This window comes from Cherax quadricarinatus, chromosome 45, assembly GCF_038502225.1.
Source record: "Cherax quadricarinatus isolate ZL_2023a chromosome 45, ASM3850222v1, whole genome shotgun sequence".
Classification (NCBI taxonomy): domain Eukaryota; kingdom Metazoa; phylum Arthropoda; class Malacostraca; order Decapoda; family Parastacidae; genus Cherax; species Cherax quadricarinatus.
Window position 1 is genome coordinate 26,130,900 of NC_091336.1, and position 8,503 is coordinate 26,139,402.

Sequence of the window (8,503 nt, forward strand, 5' to 3'; positions counted from 1 at the left end):
TCGCCTACAAACAGCAGAGGGGTGCAGAGCACAACCGCACTCTACCGTGGTCAGGCAGCGAATATGTACATTTAATCTACGGTTACCCAGTAAAGTCAACCTGTGTGCATATTAATTTTCCTGGCTACTACACACTATTGCCTGTGAAATTAATACCCAAACACTTAATTTTCACTACCAGGTGGGTAATGGCCTTGTATGTACAAATGGTCAACTCATTTCTCCAGCCCAGAGTTCGAACCCAGGACTTTGCTGTTGTGAGCTGAAACTCTCCTGCGTTGCATTACTATATACATAAAAGTGAAAAAAAAATGAAAGAAATTTCGCTAATTATTTCTGTTATTAATTAATCCTTTTCCTAGTTTATAAAATCTATAAATAATCTATGATAAAATCTATTAATAAATAATAATACTATTAGTAAATATCATGAAATATAAAAAAATCAAAATTTAAACGGTGAATTACATAAGTATATTAGGCTATACTAGCTACCTCAGCACACTGAATGAGGTAGTCAGACTCCCTGACCATCGTTAGCTTTGCGCAGTGGCATTATCGTAACCAATGAGGTTTATCCGAGGTGCGATTATTGCTATTTGAAAACTTTTCCCAATACCCCGCCTAGTCGACGTGAAATATCGGCGGCTAAGGCAATTTTTGTTAGCCCCTTCAAGGGCTTTATAAAATGCATATTTCTAGAATATCAGCTTCAATGGGTTATGAATCTAAGCTAAGAATGCAAGAGGAATACGTTATCTTTCTTAGATCTTTTTCCTAATTGTGAATATCTAAGCTATTTGGCAGATTTTTCCACTTTTTTTTAGTTATTCCACTAATCTACTCTTCCATTTATTTACAACTATATACAAACCTCTGCTATATCTTTCCTAAATCTGTTTAACTTGAGTTGATTATTTAGTTTATAGTTATTTAGTTTTGATAACTAAACAACTTACAAATTCAATTTACAGGAGTAATGAACTATTTACTTGTTTATATCTGGTTGCAATCGTAATAAGTTATTTTTGAAGACAATCATTACGTCACACAAAAAATATAAAAACATTATATTTTAGCAGGGATGCCTATAATAAAAAAAGTAAGTAGTTATGCGTTATTTACAGTAGGCAAAATCAGGATATTTTTTTTTCCTGAATAGTTGGTATCATACCACTGTATATAAAATATTTTGACAAATAAATAACAAAAAGGCACAATACCGTGACTGGAACGATACACAAATAACCCGCACATAAAAGAGAGAAGCTTACGACGACGTTTCGGTCCGACTTGGACCATTGACAAAGTCACAGTAAGTCGTAAGCTTCTCTCTTTTATGTGCGGGTTATTTGTGTAATATTTTGACATTTCTCGAACATTTCTGAGTGAGTTTTCTCTGAATCAATTAATTTTATCGCATTCCAGCATAAAATAACGCAAAGATTACATTATTATATAGGACTCGCCAAACCTGTAAGTTTATTCAGGTATACACAAATACAATTACACAGATTATCAGGCCTGAGCCCGAGCTTTTAGCTCATAAGACTGTCATTCCCATTTGCCCCCTTGGGGCGGGGATGGCAGACCAGAGAGGCCTAGCTTGTGACTAGGCCTGGGGACAGTTGGTCCCAAAGATGAGGAGGTACTTGTGCCTCCTCCCATGGGAGACTTAGGTCTCAGACACTCCCTAAAGAGGGAGCCAAGGCCGGGCCACCACTTGGACAAGGCCCGGGCCGGGAGAATACCGGCTAATCTTTAACTAACTAACTAACTAACAGATTATCATACATTGCAGCATATGTGTAGAGAACCTGGGATAACTGCGCCTGAGAAATGATAAAAACAAGGGCTTTCAGATTTGACTATGCCACGTGCAATGTGAACAGACTGATGTTGTAGTGGCCAGGCTTAGGCTTGGTTACAAGTACTTCTGGCAGTTTGGGAGACACACAGATGATGATCAAACTAAATGTAACCTGGAGTTTACCTGGAGAGAGTTCCAGGGGGTCAACGCCCCCGCGGCCCGGTCTGTGACCAGGCCTCTTGGTGGATCAGAGCCTGATCAACCAGGCTGTTACTGCTGGCTGCACGCAAACCAACGTACGAGCCACAGCCCGGCTGGTCAGGAACCGACTTTAGGTGCTTGTCCAGTGCCAGCTTGAAGACTGCCAGGGGTCTGTTGGTAATCCCCCTTATGTATGCTGGGAGGCATATGGTCACTCTTGAACACTATGTGCTTAATTGCCCACTTATTGAGGAATACAGAGACAAACAGTATAATAACCTATGTGACATGTCAAGATATCTTATTAATGAAAATAAGATACCAGATATACTAAGCAAATTTCCTAAATTTGCTTGTAACAGATAAGTGAACTATAGATATGTAGATATAAATCCATATGTATTCCTGTTAACCCTTTGGGGCCTAGTTCCTAGGCCTTTTGTGTATCCATATGCTCTCGCGCTACCGTCCACAGGATGGATATGGGGTGCACAATAAACTAGCCACTTCGGTGGCAAAATCTAAATCTATGCCACAGGTTATATACCCTGAGAGGTGTATTTCTCTCAGCGTATAAATGATGAAGTTTACTTTAATCCCTATTTTAGGCACTGAAGTATTCTTCAGAGGGTCACTGAAGCCTTAGTGACCCTCTTGTAGTCGATAGGTTTTAAGCCCCATTAATCTTAACCAGGTTTGACACGGAGAAAGGTACAACAGCTCAAATTCCTTTAATTCATGAGCCCTTCACCAACATCAGGGGTATTTTTCTTAATTAACTGAGTGTCAGTGTGTCGCGCCGATCTCTTAGCCGCAGTACTCTATTTGCATCCACTCTATTTATACCATTATTGTACACCTCAGACATAACTCCTGGAACCACTGTCTTAGGATACACTGTTATGTAGTGATGAAATCTCAACTCCTGTAGGCCAGCAGATATTCAATCAGTTAAAGGGTCATCATTTGATTAAGACCCGTGTCCTGAGACACTGCTCATTCCTGGCGAATGAAACACCATCTCACCATATCATTTAAAGGACCCCAATGGAAATGAGTCAATCTGTTTGACTTTTTGGGGTTATCCTAGGTTCTCTACACATATGCTGCTATGTTTGATAATCTATGTAACTGTATTTGTGTATACCTGAATAAACTTACTAAAACATTAGCACATTATGGACTCTGGTGGCCTGGTGGCTAACGCTCTAGCTTCACACGGCGAGAGCCTGGGTTCGATTCCCAGCCAGAGTAGAAACATTGGGCGTGTTTGTTTCCACCTGTTGTCTGTTCCCCATCAGTAAAATAGGTACCTGGGTGTTAGTCGACTGGTGTGGGTCACATCCTGGTACACTGACCTATTTGCAGAGTCACTTGTTTGCACAGAACTGCTTAATGCCTCAAATGATGTAGTGGAAGTTTCAGCAGTAAAGGTCGAGAACCAAAACCTAGTCATTGTGGTAGTCTACAAGCTTCCGGATGCAACATCCCAGCAATTCCAGGAACAGCTGTTAAAAATTGACCACTGTCTGGAAAATCTTCCAGCTCCTGCACCCAAGATCTTGCTCCTGTGGGATTTCAACTTAAGGCACCTAAAATGGAGGAATATAGCAAATAATACTGTTGCAGTAATAACACCAGGAGGCAGCTCTGATGAAAACTCACACTCACAAGAGCTTTTAAATCTCTGCACAAAATTCAATTTAAACCAGCAAATAATAGAGCCTACTAGAATGGAGAATACACTAGACCTCATCTTCACTAACAAAGATGATCTGATAAGAAATGTCACCATATCAAAAACAATATACTCAGATCACAACATAATTGAGGTTCAGACATGTATGCGCGGAGCCCCAGACCGACAAAATGAGATTAGTCACGAGGGAGCATTCACCAAATTCAACTTCAATAACAAAAACATAAAGTGGGACCAAGTAAACCAAGTCCTAACCGATATAAGCTGGGAAGATATACTAAGCAACACAGACGCCAACTTATGCCTAGAACAGATTAACTTGGTGGCACTCGATGTATGCACAAGACTTATTCCTCTAAGAAAAAGGAGGAGTAGATGTAAAATAGAAAGAGACAGGCGCTCTCTTTACAGGCGACGGAAAAGAATAACAGAGCGGCTAAAAGAGGTCAATCTATCTGAAATGCGTAGGGAGACACTGGTCAGAGAAATAGCAAACATCGAACTTAAGCTAAAGGAATCTTATAGGAGTCAGGAATCGCGGGAAGAACTAAAAGCCATAAATGAAATCGAAAGAAACCCAAAGTATTTCTTCTCCTATGCCAAATCAAAGTCGAGAACAACGTCCAGTATTGGGCCCTTACTTAAACAAGATGGGTCCTACACAGATGACAGCAAGGAAATGAGTGAGCTACTCAAGTCCCAATATGACTCCGTTTTTAGCAAGCCACTAACCAGACTGAAAGTCGAAGATCAAAATGAATTTTTTATGAGAGAGCCACAGATGTTATCTGATGTTATCCTGACGCCAAATGACTTCGAACAGGCGATAAATGACATGCCCATGCACTCTGCCCCAGGGCCAGACTCATGGAACTCCGTGTTCATCAAGAACTGCAAGAAGCACCTATCATGAGCCTTTACCATCCTATGGAGAGGGAGCATGGACACGGGGGTCGTCCCACAGTTACTAAAAACAACAGACATAGCCCCACTCCACAAAGGGGGCAGTAAAGCAACAGCAAAGAACTACAGACCGATAGCACTAACATCCCATATCATAAAAATCTTTGAAAGAGTCCTAAGAAGCAAGATCACCACCCATCTAGAAACCCATCAGTTACACAACCCAGGGCAACATGGGTTTAGAACAGGTCGCTCCTGTCTATCTCAACTATTGGATCACTACGACAAGGTCCTAGATGCACTAGAAGACAAAAAGAATGCAGATGTAATATATACAGACTTTGCAAAAGCCTTCGACAAGTGTGACCATGGCGTAATAGCGCACAAAATGCGTGCTAAAGGAATAACAGGAAAAGTCGGTCGATGGATCTATAATTTCCTCACTAACAGAACACAGAGAGTAGTAGTCAATAGAGTAAAGTCCGAGGCAGGCACGGTGAAAAGCTCTGTTCCACAAGGCACAGTACTCGCTCCCATCTTGTTCCTCATCCTCATATCTGACATAGACAAGGATGTCAGCCACAGCACCGTATCTTCCTTTGCAGATGACACCCGAATCTGCATGACATTGTCTTCCATTGCAGACACTGCAAGGCTCCAGGCGGACATCAACCAAATCTTTCAGTGGGCTGCAGAAAACAATATGAAGTTCAACGATGAGAAATTTCAATTACTCAGATATGGTAAACGCGAGGAAATTAAATCTTCATCAGAGTACAAAACAAATTCTGGCCACAAAATAGAGAGAAACACCAACGTCAAAGACCTGGGAGTGATCATGTCGGAGGATCTCACCTTCAAGGACAATAACATTGTATCAATCGCATCTGCTAGAAAAATGACAGGATGGATAATGAGAACCTTCAAAACGAGGGATGCCAAGCCCATGATGACACTCTTCAGGTCACTTGTTCTATCTAGGCTGGAATATTGCTGCACACTAACAGCACCTTTCAAGGCAGGTGAAATTGCTGACCTAGAAAAAGTACAGAGAACCTTCACGGCGCGCATAACGGAGATAAAACACCTCAATTACTGGGAGTGCTTGAGGTTCCTGAACCTGTATTCCCTGGAATGCAGGCGGGAGAGATACATGATTATATACACCTGGAAAATCCTAGAGGGACTAGTACCGAACTTGCCCACGAAAATCACTCACTACGAAAGCAAAAGACTTGGCAGACGATGCAACATCCCCCCAATGAAAAGCAGAGGTGTCACTAGCACGTTAAGAGACCATACAATAAGTGTCAGGGGCCTGAGACTGTTCAACTGCCTCCCAGCATACATAAGGGGGATTGGATTACCAATAGACCCCTGGCAGTCTTCAAGCTGGCACTGGACAAGCACCTTGTAGTAAATAAAGATATTATTATTATTATTATTATTATTATTATTATTATTATTATTATTATTATTATTATTATTATTATTATTATTATTATTATTATTATTATTATTATTATTATTATTATTATTATTATTATGGATCGGCTCTGCAGATAATTCTTTAACGGTCTTTGGTGGGAAGCCGGTTACTGTAGTCAGGTGGGGGTGTGGGCGTCCCGCTCTGCTAAAGCTTGGCAAGGGCGTCCACCGGATCTAATCGTAAAGTTTCTATCTCTATTTACAAAGGAACTTTTGTTCCTTTTCTTTCATCGCCCAGCTTTGGGCAACAAATCTCTCTCGTACCTGGGTCCAAGAGAGCATGTAGGCCAGGATGAATTGGCCTACGTGGATATGCTGAATGTTGAAGACAGAGTAAAAGTTAAATGAAGTTTATAAAATTGCTCACAAACAGTGTCCAGAATATCTTACTGCCAATTTTGTCAAGGCTGTGTGCTAAAGCAAACATAGTACTAAGGGGAGAGAGCACAACTTTGTAGTAGCCACAATCAGTGGCCAGGCTTCAAATACCTTTGTTTGTACAGCAATAAAGGAATAGAACAGACTGCCTGCACATGTCAAAGCCAGTCATTGTATGAACCAGTTCAAGAAGACAACCAAAAGGTGCCTAATCAATGTAGGGACAGAAAAGGAAAAGAATGATTTTTTTAGTTTTTTATCTAACACACATGTAAATATAAATAACTCATTTTACCTTATTCCTAGTATACCTCCTTTATAGTATAATAATAAGATATCTCCTATATAGTACAATAATAAGTATTTTTATTATATTATCACCCCTCTGGACAACAGTTTTGGTAATCCCGCACCTCCTCCTAACTTCCAAACTACGAATTCTCTGCATTATATTCACACCACACATTGCCCTCAGACATGACATCTCCACTGCCTCCAGCCTTCTCCTCGCTGCAACATTCATCACCCACGCTTCACACCCATATAAGAGCGTTGGTAAAACTATACTCTCATACATTCCCCTCTTTGCCTCCAAGGACAAAGTTCTTTGTCTCCACAGACTCCTAAGTGCACCACTCACTCTTTTTCCCTCATCAATTCTATGATTCACCTCATCTTTCATAGACCCATCCGCTGACACGTCCACTCCCAAATATCTGAATACGTTCACCTCCTCCATACTCTCTCCCTCCAATCTGATATTCAATCTTTCATCACCTAATCTTTTTGTTATCCTCATAACCTTACTCTTTCCTGTATTCACCTTTAATTTCCTTCTTTTGCACACCCTACCAAATTCATCCACCAATCTCTGCAACTTCTCTTCAGAATCTCCCAAGAGCACAGTGTCATCAGCAAAGAGCAGCTGTGACAACTCCCACTTTGTGTGTGATTCTTTATCTTTTAACTCCACGCCTCTTGCCAAGACCCTCGCATTTACTTCTCTTACAACCCCATCTATAAATATATTAAACAACCACGGTGACATCACACATCCTTGTCTAAGGCCTACTTTTACTGGGAAAAAATTTCCCTCTTTCCTACATACTCTAACTTGAGCCTCACTATCCTCGTAAAAACTCTTCACTGCTTTCAGTAACCTACCTCCTACACCATACACTTGCAACATCTGCCACATTGCCCCCCTATCCACCCTGTCATACGCCTTTTCCAAATCCATAAATGCCACAAACACCTCTTTAGCCTTATCCAAATACTGTTCACTTATATGTTTCACTGTAAACACCTGGTCCACACACCCCCTACCTTTCCTAAAGCCTCCTTGTTCATCTGCTATCCTATTCTCCGTCTTACTCTTAATAATAATAAAGTATCGAAAGGACCCCAGTGGAAATAAGTCACTTTGTCTACTTTTTTGGGTTATTCCAGGTTCTCTATACATATTCTGCTATGTATGATAAATCAATGTAACTATTTGTGAATACCTGAGCTACAACTAGAAAGTGATCTGATATATCTGTGGCCCCTCTATAAACATGTACATCCTGAAGTCTACTCAACAGTCTTTTATCTACCAATACATAATCCAACAAACTACTGTCATTTCGCCCTACATCATATCGTGTATACTTATTTATCCTCTTTTTCTTAAAATATGTATTACCTATAACTAAACCCCTTTCTATACAAAGTTCAATCAAAGGGCTCCCATTATCATTTACACCTGGCACCCCAAACTTACCTACCACACCCTCTCTAAAAGTTTCTCCTACTTTAGCATTCAAGTCCCCTACCACAATTACTCTCTCACTTGGTTCAAATGCTCCTATACATTCACTTAACATCTCCCAAAATCTCTCTCTCTCCTCTGCATTCCTCTCTTCTCCAGGTGCATACACGCTTATTATGACCCACTTCTCGCATCCAACCTTTACTTTAATCCACATAATTCTTGAATTTACACATTCATATTCTCTTTTCTCCTTCCATAACTGATCATTTAA

At 40.5% G+C, this 8,503-nt stretch overlaps 1 non-coding gene across 1 annotated transcript; it reads left to right on the plus strand.

The window, feature by feature from the left end:
- Nucleotides 1–538: 538 nt before the first annotated feature.
- Nucleotides 539–679, plus strand: LOC128705892 (U4 spliceosomal RNA). Its single transcript, XR_008409779.1, has one exon. It is a non-coding gene; the product is annotated as a U4 spliceosomal RNA (small nuclear RNA).
- The last annotated feature ends 7,824 nt before the right edge of the window (nucleotides 680–8,503 follow it).